The sequence below is a fragment of the Dama dama genome, chromosome 19, assembly GCF_033118175.1.
Source record: "Dama dama isolate Ldn47 chromosome 19, ASM3311817v1, whole genome shotgun sequence".
NCBI classification, from domain to species: Eukaryota; Metazoa; Chordata; class Mammalia; order Artiodactyla; family Cervidae; genus Dama; species Dama dama.
Genome location: NC_083699.1, coordinates 80317437 through 80330805, shown reverse-complemented (window position 1 = coordinate 80330805; position 13369 = coordinate 80317437). Strand labels below are relative to the sequence as shown.

General features: G+C 45.9%; 1 non-coding gene and 1 pseudogene across 1 annotated transcript; one reads left to right on the top strand and one right to left on the bottom strand.

The window, feature by feature from the left end:
• Window positions 1-2498: 2498 nt before the first annotated feature.
• TRNAC-GCA (transfer RNA cysteine (anticodon GCA)) lies at window positions 2499-2570 on the top strand. Its single transcript has one exon. It is a non-coding gene; the product is annotated as a tRNA-Cys (tRNA).
• A 4735-nt stretch (window positions 2571-7305) lies between these two features.
• Window positions 7306-9047, bottom strand: LOC133074020 (protein FAM222B-like; annotated as a pseudogene).
• Between the last annotated feature and the right edge of the window lie 4322 nt (window positions 9048-13369).

Below are 13369 nucleotides of genomic sequence, written 5' to 3'. Positions count from 1 at the left end.
AACAAGTCCATTTCACTGGGGTTATAACTCAGGGATAGAGTTGCTATAGCTCAGAGATAGAGCATTTGACTGCAGAGCAAGAGGTCCCTGGTTCAAATCCAGATGCCCCCTGAATATTCTTCTTGATTTAGAAAAGTATGGATTGATTTTGACTTTTATCTTCTGTAGTTCATGACTTGTTGAATAATGTCCCTTGTGTGTATGCCAGATGGCAGACTAGGTTCTTTACATTAACTTCTTCCATCTCTTACCAAAATTTTAGAAGGCATATTATGTCAATTTTGCATGAGGAGTCTGAGACTTGGAGATACTACAAAGCACAGGTTCAGGATTTGAACTCAGAACATAGTTCTCAAAGACTTTATTCTACTCTTCATACTGTTTTCTTTCTGTTAAATTCTTTGCCACAAAATCCCACCTAGCGATGCTCCCAAGATGCTAGGACTGTCCATAGACTTTTAGAACATTTTGGCTGCAGGGCAAACCTAATAACTTAGTGGTGGTACCCACACTTTGCAATGTCCTGGGGACAGTCAGGGAATATTGTCCTTTCTCACAAAACACTGCTGAGGATAAACATGAACTGGCCTACAATTTAGGAAATGGCACTCTTTTCTTGCTCTAAAGCTTGTGGATTTTCTACTACCTTTCCACCCCAAGTTCATTTCTTGCAGCAAGCACCCACCATAGGTGCCTGCATTCCAGACCCAGGCTGGGGTCAGAGGTTATGCTTCAGTACAGGTTTAACTCCTGCCTACAGCACAGGAACTGCTGCATAGTAAAATCAGTTTGAATGACATACACTAAGAACCTACTATGTGCCAAAATTGTGCAAGATGTGAGCCCAGAAGTGACACAGCCAGAGACACAGCCTCTGGACAGTGTGCCCTCAACTAGGAAGCAAGCCTGTGAAACAATAGCTGTGAGCTGTACTGAGCTGAGCCAGCTTCAATAACACAGAGGAAAGAGGTTACAGGAGGCTTCCCAGAGGAGCTGTTGGTAAGGCAGCATCTCAAAGAAGAACAATATCTTATCAGAGGGAGGGTGGAGTAGAGGCAAGAGCATGGGGAGTGGCAGAGGCTAGAGCCAGATGGATGCAGTTGGAGGCAACTGGATCCAACATGTGACATGGGGAGTGTCAGAAGAGGAGGCTTAAACTGTGCAAGCAGACAGGGATAAAAATGTAGGAAATTTGTGTTGTGCTAAGAGGTTTGAAATTTATCACGAAGGCCTTTAAACAGGAGTGACCTAGATACACCTGGGTTTCAAACAACTTCCTTGGGAGCCATAGGGGATGGATTTGAGGAATGGAGGCTGTGAGGTCATTTAGGAGGTGGTGGCACTGTGTTCAGGGGTGAGGATGGACGTAAGTGATGTCAAAGATAAATTAACAGTGCCCAGTGATTAACTGGAACTGAGGAGGAGAGGTTGAAAGAAGCCCAGAATTCTTTTAGATATTTTGGCTGAATGACTGAGTACACAGAGGTGTCACCCACCAAGACAGGGCGGAGGCTGATCAGATGGTTAAATAAGCAGGCCCAGCACTCAGCTCTGAGCCCACACTGAAATCCTGGCCCCATCACCTCCCAGCTGTGTGGTCACTCTGTGCCTCAGTTTTCTCAATTGAAAATTCTGTATGCTAGCAATAATACTTGTTCTGTGGGATTTTAAAGTGATGATTCAGCTGGAAGTTATGGCTAGCACTTTTAGTACCATTCTTGGTACATGGAAAGTGTTTAGTAAATATGGACGTTATTGTTATAACAAAGCAAAATAAGAGGAGATGCAGATTTGGGCAGAAAGATAAGTTTAGTTTGGGGCATACAGGGTTTGCAATATGAGGTTTCTGTAAAACCACAGAGTGGAGAGGCTGGGAAGTTCATCTTCAGCCCTCAGGGAACTGTGAGCTGGAGCTCTGGGAACTGTGAGCTCCTTAGCTTCAGAGCAGTCTCATCAGGGAGAATTTGCTGCATTGTCAGAGATTCCCTTGACCTTTCTTTGGAGACACATAAGATTTAAGATTCTCAGATTGAAACTCAAAGAACTAGGAATCAGTAGTGAAGTTTTGACTTTTTAATTGTTTTTCCCAGCTGTAAAATGGGACAGTTCACTTGGATGAGATTCCCTTGAAAATCGGATGAAATCATGCACCATATACAATACATACATAATATACAGTATTTGCCTGTAATGCAGTGTTTAACACAAGCCTCTGAAGTCCAGTTGTGGATACCCAGTTAAGATCCCCTCCATGTCCACGATACTTAGAATACTCATCAATGTGCCCAGAGATTTATGGGCAGTAGCACACATATTTAAATACTGGCTATTAGATTGAGAATACAGCACTTTTCACGCTGGGAAAAGAAGGAAGTGGTGTGGCTTGAAGGGAATGAGGAATAAAGTTAAACCCAAGAATGTCAGCCATAAAGGCATTTAGGAGTATGATGTAACTCATAAAAGTTGAATAAGTACTTGTAGGGGTCACATTATCACCAGGGGGTATAGCTCAGTGGAAGAGCATTTGACTGCAGATCAAGAGGTCCCTGGTTCAAATCCAGGTGCCCCCTATTTCTTTCTTTTGCTCTTCCTGGCAGCTTTATTAAAAGGTTGGATCTAGGGTGAGGGAAGCAATGTGCCTAGGGCTCAGAATTTAATAAGGCAGTAACTCTCAGGTTCATGGAGGCACCTTGGCTTATTAATTTCTCACAGAACTATGTGTTCATATAAACTCATCCGGTCTGCACCAGAGACACACAGGCACACTCAGAGACACATTCATACACACTCCCACACCCTATGTCCCCCAACTACACACGCACACACACACACACACACACACCCCAAAAGACTAAAGCACACACTGCATACATTGCTTACAGTGTCCTATATATTGTCCACAATTGTCCTATACATTGCTCCCTGTCTTATATATTCAAGTTTTATTAACCAGAACTTCCTTTCTTTCTTCCTACAAACTGCTTATCTTTGAGTAATTATAGATTTATAGAAGAGTTGAAAAGACAGTATAGAGAGGCTCCTCATACCCTTTACTCAACATCCCTTAATGTTGATGGCTTACATAACCATGGAACATTTCTCAAAATTACAAAATAAACATCAATGCAGCACTATTAACCAAACCACAGATTTCACCAATTTTTCCATCAGTGTCTTTTTTCTGTTCAAGCATTCAATCCAGGATTCCATATTGCATTTAGTTGTAATGTCTTCTTAGTCTCTATCAACCTCCAATAGTTGATCAGCCTTTCCTTGTGTTTTTTAAGTTGAAGTATAGTTGATTTACAGTGTTGTGTTAATTTCTGATGTATGGCAAAATGATTCATGTATATATATGAATATAAATGATACATGTATATATATATCCTCATTCATGTTCTGTTTCATTATGGTTTATCAGAGGACACTGAATATAGTTCCCTGTGTATAAAGTAGGATCTTGTTGTTTATCCATTCTCTCTCTCTCTCTATATATATATACTATATTCTATATAGTATATAAAATATATATATTCTATATAATAGTTTGCATTTGTTAACCCCAAACTCCCAGTCCATCCCTCCCCTAACCCCTTTCCTCCTTGGCTGTGAACATAGGGGTGCATGTACCTTTATAAATTGGCGTTTTGTCCAGATATATGCCTGGGGTCATATGGTAGCTCTATTCTTAGTTTTTTGAGAACCCTCTATACTGTTCTCCATGGTGGCTACACCAGTTTACATTCTCACCAACAGTGTAGGAAGGTTCCCTTTTCTCTCTTTGTGGGTTTTTTGTACACCTAAAACTTTAAAATCCCTAGCCAGATATTTTGTAGAACACCTCTCACTTTGGGTTTGTCTGATGTTTTCTCATCATTAGACTGGGGTTATGTGCTTTGTGAAAGAAGATCACAAAGATGTTGTGTCCTTTTAGTCACATCTTACTAGGGCTGGAAGAAAAACGCTGCAGGAATTTACTGTTAGTGAGAGACACTAAACAGAACAAGGCTCATTGTTTGGTGAACCCCTTTGGGTTTCAGTGGCAGCACATTTGAGTTTGTTTCTCTGGTATGTTTGTTAGAAAAGGACAACCCATAAGATTGTCAGGGTTTTTGTTTGTTTGTTTGTTTTTGTAGATCCCAAGGCAAGAAAAGAGTCTGCACTCAGCTGTGATGAGCAGTAAAGATTTGTGTCTTTTTCCTGAAAGGGCTGATGCAAGTCTGATGGACTCTGAACCTCTTGTAACTATGTCATCTAGCAAAACGTGGTCCCTAGCATCACCACACTAGTTCATAGTTGCCTTAGCCCAGGAATGACATACATCACTTCTGCTCACAGTTCACCAGACAGAACTAGTCATGTGGTCCCAAACTTTGTTGCACTGGAGGTTGGGAAAGGTAAGAAAACATTTGGGAACTAGGTGAGTTTGCATTTTTTTTTTGTTTGCCATAACCCATCTTATCTATTTCAATATGTAAATTTATATAGTATGTGCTCTGCTCAGCTGTGCCCAACTCTTTGCGAACCTCTGGACTATAATCCAGCAGGCTCCTTTGTCATTGGGATTTTTCAGGCAAAAATATTGGAGTGGGTTGCCGTTTCCTCCTTCAGGGGATCTTCATGACCCATGGATCGAACCTATGTCTCCTGCGTCTACTGCGTTGTAGGAGGATTCTTTACTACTGAGCCGTTGGAGAAGACCCTATGGGCACTTAGCTGGTGATCACTTTTTCTGATTCGTCTTGTCAAGTGACATGCAAGGCCCTTGCCCACAGGAGGGGCTCAGAAAGTATTTGGTGAATAACAGAGAGTATTTGGTGAATTTAGTGAATTAATAAATAAATGAAGCAAGATATATTAATATAAAGAAAGTATACTTGTAAATCATTTGGAAACTATTTTTATTATAAGACAAGAGTTACACCTCTCACATTAAAAACTACTTATTCCCTTTATTTATTTTTTTTTTTTGAGTTTTCTTTTTTTCTTTACTGGTTTATAATAATCTTAAAAACCCCATCACACCCATAAACCACCACAGGTGAGAGGATGAGGGAGATGGAGAATGAATGCTACAGTATGTGGACGGCAGGAGACCCAGATTATTTTCTAGGGGTAGTGTGGAATGGAGGCGCGGGTGTGGATAGGAGGCCCTGGCATGGACCTTTATTGCTGGTTGGGGGTTGGCTGGCAAGGGGGAAGAGGGACTCAGGGTGAACTAGGAAAAATCTCCCACCAAAGGTGAGGGTAGTGGGGGCAGGGGGGTCACAGTACATTTTCCATGCAGACTAGGGGTGGGAGTGAGAGCTTCAGATGCACCCCTACACAGGAAGAGCTGGGTTTGAGGTTTGATTTTTAAGCCCCCAAGTTGGTGTCTGGTCCAATTTCCTAAAATAGCAGCTCACCTTTTGGGGAGAGAGGCATTGGAAAAAAAAATTACAGCAAAAATATCTGGTTTGGAGATCAAGCAGGGGATAAGCTGAGACAGTGGTGTCCTTTCAGAGAATTTAACTCAAAAGAAGCGAGAACTGGAACGGGCCCCTGGGTGAGATGGTGGCCAACACACTGGGAGAAGGCATCGCACCAGAGGCTGCTGGTGCTCCTGGGGGCTCAGGACAGGGAGGTACCAGTGTCTACAGACGGCAGCAAAACAACGGGGAACAATAAGTTAGGGCTCCATGTTGCTATCATTTGGCATAACACAATCAGGCATTATTTTTCCTTGTTTTTTCTCTTTTTAAATATAAGGCAACTTGCCAACACGTAATTTAAAAACTGGTCTGCAGTCACATTGCTTCAGATCACTAGAGAATTTCTGGCTAAGGAACAGTGGATAGTATAGTAAACAAAACCAAGAATCTTAAATAACATCAGCTCACATTCCCCAGAGACAAGAGGAAAGGGTAGGGCTTATTTGGTTTAAAGGAAAAAAAAAAAAAGAAAACAACAGCCCAACTATGTGTCTTTAACAGAAGGGTGCAAAACATTACAACAAAACAATCTAAGTTACAGAAAAGTTTAAAATTTCTAGCCAACTAACTGTCGCCGGGGAACAGACACTCGAGCATGGAGTGGGTGAGGGCGGATGAGGGCGGGCGAGGGTCAGGAGGGGCTGTTTCCAATAGGGGCCCATCTCCAGCTGTTAGAACCATGCTCATTTGGTAAAGGAGAATTCAAAGAGCTTAAGGCTTTGTGTTTTTCTTTCTTCATTAAACAGGGGCTGCGAAAGGTGACTAGACAGTGAATGCACCTGTGGGGCCGCTCACACACATTGCTACTCAAACCCGCCCTACATTCATACAGAAACAGGACGCTTAAAACTTACAGTGTAGAGCAATATTCTTAGCCAGTGTAGAGAACCAAATGCAGTTTAACTTTTTTTTTTTTTTCAGTGTTTTTAATTCCAAACTCCAATGTGATCATCCCACACCTACTACCTAATTCCTCAAGTAAGACTGGCTTTTTGTTTGTTCTGTTTGTGAGGGGGGAGTGGGGCGTGAGGGCAGCAGGTGACTCAGGAGAGAAACAGTGAGGAAGGTCTTGTATATGCCAGACGGTCCTGGCATTTCTCTACTGATGGAAAGGGAGTTAGGAACCAAGGTATCAATGCAAAGACAGGTTCCCCGCCCCCCTGCCATGTCTCAAGGCCACGGCCACATGCTTGCAGGATGCCCTTGAGGAGTGTGGCAAGGACAAGTGTAGTGGCTCTGGGTTCAATGCAGGTGTAAAACAAAGCCTTGAGGAATGGGGAAGGGCTGGGAGGAGATGCAGACCAGGTCAGTTTTGATTTGAGGTCTTTGGGTAAGTAAGAAATAGGCTCCTAGAGCACTTGGGAAGTCTGGCTTCTTAGTCCCAGAAAGAGACAGACAGACAGGAAGAAGCCTAGCTCAGGCGGCTGGATGCTGACTACTACCTCGCCTACGGGACCCTTCCCTTAGCCCATACCTCAGTCCTAAGGGCAACAGTGAGAGGTGCAGGTAAAGATGAAAGGAGGCTGGTGGGAAATGGTCGGGGCGGAGAGGGGGCAGGGACTGGACTGATAAGCAGGCAATGGAGAGTCAAGCTGGGAGCTGAGATTAGGTCCCAACATAAACCCAAAAGCTGCTGGGGCTGGTACAGGGCAAGATGAGGGCGAAGAGGACCCCCCTCTGTCCTCAATTAGATCCCACTGAATTCCCTTTCTTAGACATCTAAGAATGATCACGTTGGAGCAGTGAAACTTTGAAACTATCCATTACTCAAAAGTAAGACTAAACCTAGGAGGGTGATGTATGACATGGGACTTGTGGGGGGCACCAGGGCTCCCTATCTGTACCCTGGGTGCTGAATATGAAGACTTCGACTATCTGTGGGGTCAGGGGCTCGGTTGCCAGGGGCTCGTTGGGCCTTGCTCAGCATGGCCAGGCTCTGTTCTAGGAAGCAGGCCTGCTGGAAATCCCCACTTAGGTAATCCACCGTTTGTATCAAGCTGTTCTGGCTTGCCACCGGACCGCCCCCGGTCCCTGCCCGGAAGTGCACCCCAGCAGCCACCGCTGCACAGTTGAGGGGTGCGCCCGCGGGCTGCCCAGCGTGGAACGGCCCGGCGAGGTCCTGAGACCCCGAGCTGTCGCTATTGGGAGTGGGCAGAATGTTGTTCCACAGGGGTTGGAAGTAGTGACCATTGGGGTAGGCCAGTGGGGCGGCCAGGCCGTTGACGGGTGGGGATGGGGTTGGCTTCTCCAGGGGTGGCTTCAGATGGAAAGACTGTGCCAGGCAGAGTTCCTGCGGGTAGGCAGGGGCCTTGCCCACCAAGCCAGGCCCTGCCAACTCGCGTCCTGCCGCATGCTTGCCTGTCAGGCCAGGGGCCGACGTCCCACCGGCCTCACCGCACATCTGCTGCAGGTGGGCCAGCTGGTGCTGGTTCCAGGCGACTGGCTTGAGGTCGCTAGGGTAGCCAGTGGGGGCGCGCGTGAGGCCCGCGGGCAGGTTGACGGGGCCCGCAGCGGGCAGCGCGGCCCTGGCCGCGTGGGTGTGCTCCATGGGATTGACCACACATGAAGGCATTGGTGTGGGGACGCTGTGGGTCAACACCCGAGTGCTTGCATTGATGAGCAGTCTGCGACTAACGGGGCTGGGGTTGGCGATCTGGCCCTCACACACTGAGGGAGTGCTGACGCCCGCCCGCGTCTGGCAAAACTGGTTGATCTGGTGCACGATGCCGCTCGGGTCCGGGGGCTGGCTGTGCTGCAGGGTGGCCGCCATGGAAAGGGGGATAGTTGAGGTAGACACGATCACATTCGGGGCGGGGGGGGGGGGGGGGCATCTGAGTCTGGCATCTTCCGGCCTCCATGCAGCAAGGGAGTGGGGGGGTGCTGGAGACCCTGGTGAGACAGGGCCTGAGGGTGGACCAAGCCCTGGGTCTGGGCCATGGGCTGAGGGTGCCCCAGGCCCTGAGGCTGCTGGAGGCTCTGGGGGTGCGACAGCGCCTGGGGTGGCGGGATACCCTGAGGGTGCTGCAGCGTCTGGGGAGGGGCATGGGCCAGGGTCTGTGCGTGCTGCAGGGCCTGCTGGCGGGCCAGAGCCTGGGCCTGGGGGTGGGCTAAAGTGCTGGGTGCCACAGTGGCATAGGGCGCCACTGGGGGGTTCATGATGGCCTCGGGGAGCAACCGGGCTCCGGTGCCGTCAAAGTCCTTGAGTATGCTTTTGGCTGGCACTTTGACAATGGCCAGCAGGCCTGCCCTGGTGGCGGCCTGAGTCGGGTAGGGGCTGTAGCGCTGGGCCGATGTGTCCAGGCCGTTCACAGTAGGACGAACGTGTTTCCGCTGGGGAACCTTCCTTCACAATTTCTGAAGTCCAGTGTTCATCTGCGTGTGAGAAAGAAGCTGAAAGGACAGGTCACCTGGCCCTGGTAGACAGGCTAGCATGGCAGACCGGCATCAACACAACATGAGGCAGTCACTCACATGTCGGTGGCTGGGCCCGGCCCTCATGGCTGCTCCATTGCCGCCCGCCGCCGCCACCGCTGCTACATGCCCCGGCCCCTCAGTCACCGCCGCCGCCGTCGGGACTCGCCGGGAGCCGCTCCTGCCTAAAAACTACTTATTCCCTTTAGAAAGATGGTAACGATGACCCTACATGCGAGACAGCAAAAGAGACACAGATGTAAAGAACAGACTTTTGGACTCTGTGGGAGAAGGCGAGGGTGGGATGATCTGAGAGAATAGCATTGAAACATGTATATTACCATATGTGAAATAGATCATCAGTCCAGGTTCGATGCATGAGACCAGGTGCTCAGGGCTGGTGCACTGGGATGATCCTGAGGGATGGGATGGGAGGGAGGCGGGAGGGGGGTTCAGGATGGGGAACACAAGTACACCCATGGCTGATTCGTGTCAATGTATGGCAAAAACCACTACAATATTGTAAAGCAATTAGCCTCCAATTAAAATAAATAAATTTAAAATAATAATAAAAAACCCAAATTACTTATTCCTGCTTTTCTAAACAATTTCTTAAAAGATTAAACCTTTTATTGAAAAGGACAATATTGTCTGTTCCCATCATGAAGAAAAATAATTATTACCAGTTTGTTTTATGCTGAGAAATAAATATTTACTATGCTACTTTCCTTTCTAAAACTGTCCACATGACCTTCAGCCATTGTAAAATCAAAACATCTTCATTATATAAAACTTTAAACATATATAAAATAACATAGGAGGGAATAAAATTTGATTGGCTTTTCACCAATGTCTTTTTAAAAACCTTGCCTTTTTTCCATGTGATTTCATTTGTATATATAAGCATATGTTTTATGTGTGAATGTATATTGATATTTATTTTTTAAAATGCATCAGATACATCTTAGGCAGCATCTCAGATCCTTCTGGCCTTGATCATTTCCGAGGCCCCTGACCACCTTTTCTGTGCTGGCTGCCATGGGGCAACCAAGTATTTAAGGACATGTCAACCCCACCCAGGCAAGCCCTGCAGTCTTCCCTCCTGTCCATGCTGGATGGCACCCACCTCCCACTCTTGGCTTCCTTCTTACTATTGAGGTGTGAGAGGTCAAAAGACCCACTCGGTGACCACACAAGCAGGGTCTGGAGGTGGTGGGAAGTTCATGAATCATGGAGAAACCTTCCACCAATGAGTTTAGATTCCCAAGGATAAAGTCCCCTCATTCCTTAGGACAGATATCTGGGGTTGCAGCCATTCACACATCCTCTCAAGAGATAGCTTTATGAGATCAAGCAATCAGTGCACTTGTTACCATGTGAAATTCACCCTTGACTTGATTGAACTTTCTAGCTCTGCCTCCACACTTTCCCCTCACTCCTGCTCCCTTGGAAGTCACTTTCTGAAAAAATAATAGCACATAAACTTTTGCTCAAGTACTGGGTTCAGGAGTACCCAAGTACAGCAGACACCCTGGACACTTTACCAATTTTCCCCTCAGCCTTTACCATGACAATTCACCCTGGCCTGATTCCTACTGCCAGAATCTGCATCTCTTCTCCTGAGAGTTTTGTTGTTGTTGTTGTTGTTGGTTTTAACCCAGAGCCTACTTCGCATCTGTTCATGGCAAGCTAGACATGCCAGGAGGGACCTTCAAGATGGCAGAAGAGTAAGATATGGCGATCACTTTACTCCCCACAAATATATCAAAAATACATCTGCATGTGGAACAACTCCTACGGAACACTTAATGCTGGCAGAAGACCTCAGGTCTCCAAAAAGGCAAGCTGTTCTCCACATAATGGGGCTAGGGCAAAAGAAATAAGAAGAAAGAGAGACAAAAGAATCAGGATGGGACCTGCACCTTTGGGAGGGAGCTGTGAGGGAGGAAAATTTTTTTCACATGTTCAGAAACCCTCTCATTGGTGGCAAAAATGGTGAGGTTTGGAACCTCAGGAAAGTGTAACAACAGGTGGGTGGAGGACAAATTGGAGAGAATTCTGCACAAAGAGCAGTGCCAACTAGCATCGCCCAGCGTGCACACCTGCTGGGATAGGTGGGGACTGGGTGCTGAGGCTCAGACTTTGGAGGTCAGACCCCAGAGAGAGGAACTGTCTACCATGAAGACAGTTTGAGGGGGCTAGTACAACACAGCTGAAGGAGTCTAGGAAAATTCATGGGCTTGCAAGAGGGACAAGAGAGCCTTGTCGTGGGGTACTCGAGAAGAGTCGGCCAGCCTGGAACTATCTAACTCAGTGTGCTCACAGATGGCAGGGGACTGACTCCAAAGGGCCGGAGGTGGGGCAAGCTGCAGATGCTGTCTCCAACCCCAGAAGTGGGCATGATACTGCTGAAACTGCTACCAAGCTGTGAGCAGGTGCAGGTCACTGCCTACATTTTCCCTGGAGGCTGTAGAGTTGGCACTGCTGAGGAACCCACAACATTAGGGCCAGTTCCCCTGGGAGAGCACATGACTGACCTCAAGCTATGGCAATGTCTTGCAGGCCTCTGCCACTGTAGGTACTCACTGCACATCCCAACTGTGTCTGCTGTATTCTTCTTTCTCCCTGGCCCTAGTGAGCAAGTGAGCCCTAATCAGCTGCTACTTTCACCCTCTCTTGTCCAGGTGGGGAACAGACACTGGAGGGCTGCACATAAACAGAGGCAGGGCCAAAACCAAAGCTGAGCACTAGGGACTGTGTGACCAAAGAAGAGGAAGGGAATTCCTTTGTGCAGTCACAGAAGCAGCAGATAAAATCCCCACAGTTGACTTGGTAAATGTTGCTTCTGTGGAATATCTGAATAAACAATGAATGTTCCCACATTTGAGGCTGTGGACTCTGGGGGCAATTGTGAACTTTGGAAGCAAGTGCAAGTTGGACTAAGTCCAGACCAGGGTCTGAGCTGGCCCCACAGTGCACACAGCAGGTCCACAGACATTCTCAGGTATATTGGAGGGCTTCCTAAACAGGCCAAATGCCAGGATCTCACTGTGAGAGCAAGGATACAGAAAGCTGAGCCACAGAAAAATGTTCTTACTACTTTTCTCTCTGTATTATTCTTTTTTCTTCCCTATTTTGTTCTATTGTTTGAAAAATTATCCCTTTGATTTTTATTTACTTTTTCTTTTTATGCTTCTATTTTCAAATAAATTTATTTTTTCCTATTTCTACACTATGATACTTTTTCTTTATATTGAATTTTCCATGTTTTGCTTTGCTATATTTTATATTTCTCTCCCTTTACTTCTTTGATATTTAATATTTTTTCCTTCTCTTTTCATCTCATTTTTACATTTCACCCCTGTTTTGACCGTATTGATGTGTTTCTTTTCTTTGCCCTTTTTTTAGTTTGCTTTATGCATTTGATTTAATCTTGGTTTTGTTTTGCTAGTTTGTACTGTTCGTTTTCATTTATGGATTTATTTGTTGGTTTGATCACTTTCTTCTTTTTTGTTGCATCTTTTTTCTCTTTTTGTGAGTGTGAGTATGTGAGTTTCTTTGTATGTTTTTGTCTGATTAGTTTTGCTTTTACCGTTTGTCTTGGGTTTTTCTCTGCCCATTCCTTTTCTTAAAAGTTTGGTTTTTCTTATTATTTCTCTTCTGTGCTGTGTAGTTTACAGATGCTTGGTGCTCCAACCAGGGACCAGGTCTCTGAACTTCTGTGTTGGGAGACCTGTGTCCAGGATGTTGGACCACCAAAGAATGAGCGATCCTATGGAATATTAATTGGCAAGAGCTCTCCCAAAAGTTTCCATCTCAGCACTAAGCCCAGGTTCCACCCAATTGGCCAGAAAGTTCCCAACAGCCAGCTGGACACTTTGCACAAAACAACACAGGAACACAACTCCACCCATTAACACACAGACTGCCTAAAGACATACTAAGCTCAAAAACACTCCCAAATATACCACTGGATGTGGCAATGCCCATCAGAGGAAAAAGATCCAGCTCCACCCACAAGAACACAAGCCCCAGTCCCCCCACCAGGAAGCCTTCAAAAGGTACTGGGCCAATCCAACCTACTGGGGGCAGACTCCTGCCTATAGAAAGGAGAACCCAAACACAGTAAGTTAAGAAAAATGACAAAACAGAGAAGCATGCAACAGATGAAGGAACAAGATAAAAACTCACAAGACCAAACAAATGAAGAGGAAATAGGCAGTCCACCTGAAAAACAATTCAAAATAATGAAAATAAGGATGATCCAAAACCTCAGAGATACAGTGGAGGCACAGATAAATCAAATGGAGGCACAGATTGAGAAGATACAAGAAATGTTTAACAAACATCTAGAAGACATAAGGAACAGAAAATCAGTGATGAATAAAACAACATGTGAAATAAAGGATACATGAGAGGGAACCAATAGCAGAATGAGTGAGGGAAAATAATGGATAAATGAGCTGGAAGATAGAATGGTGAACAAA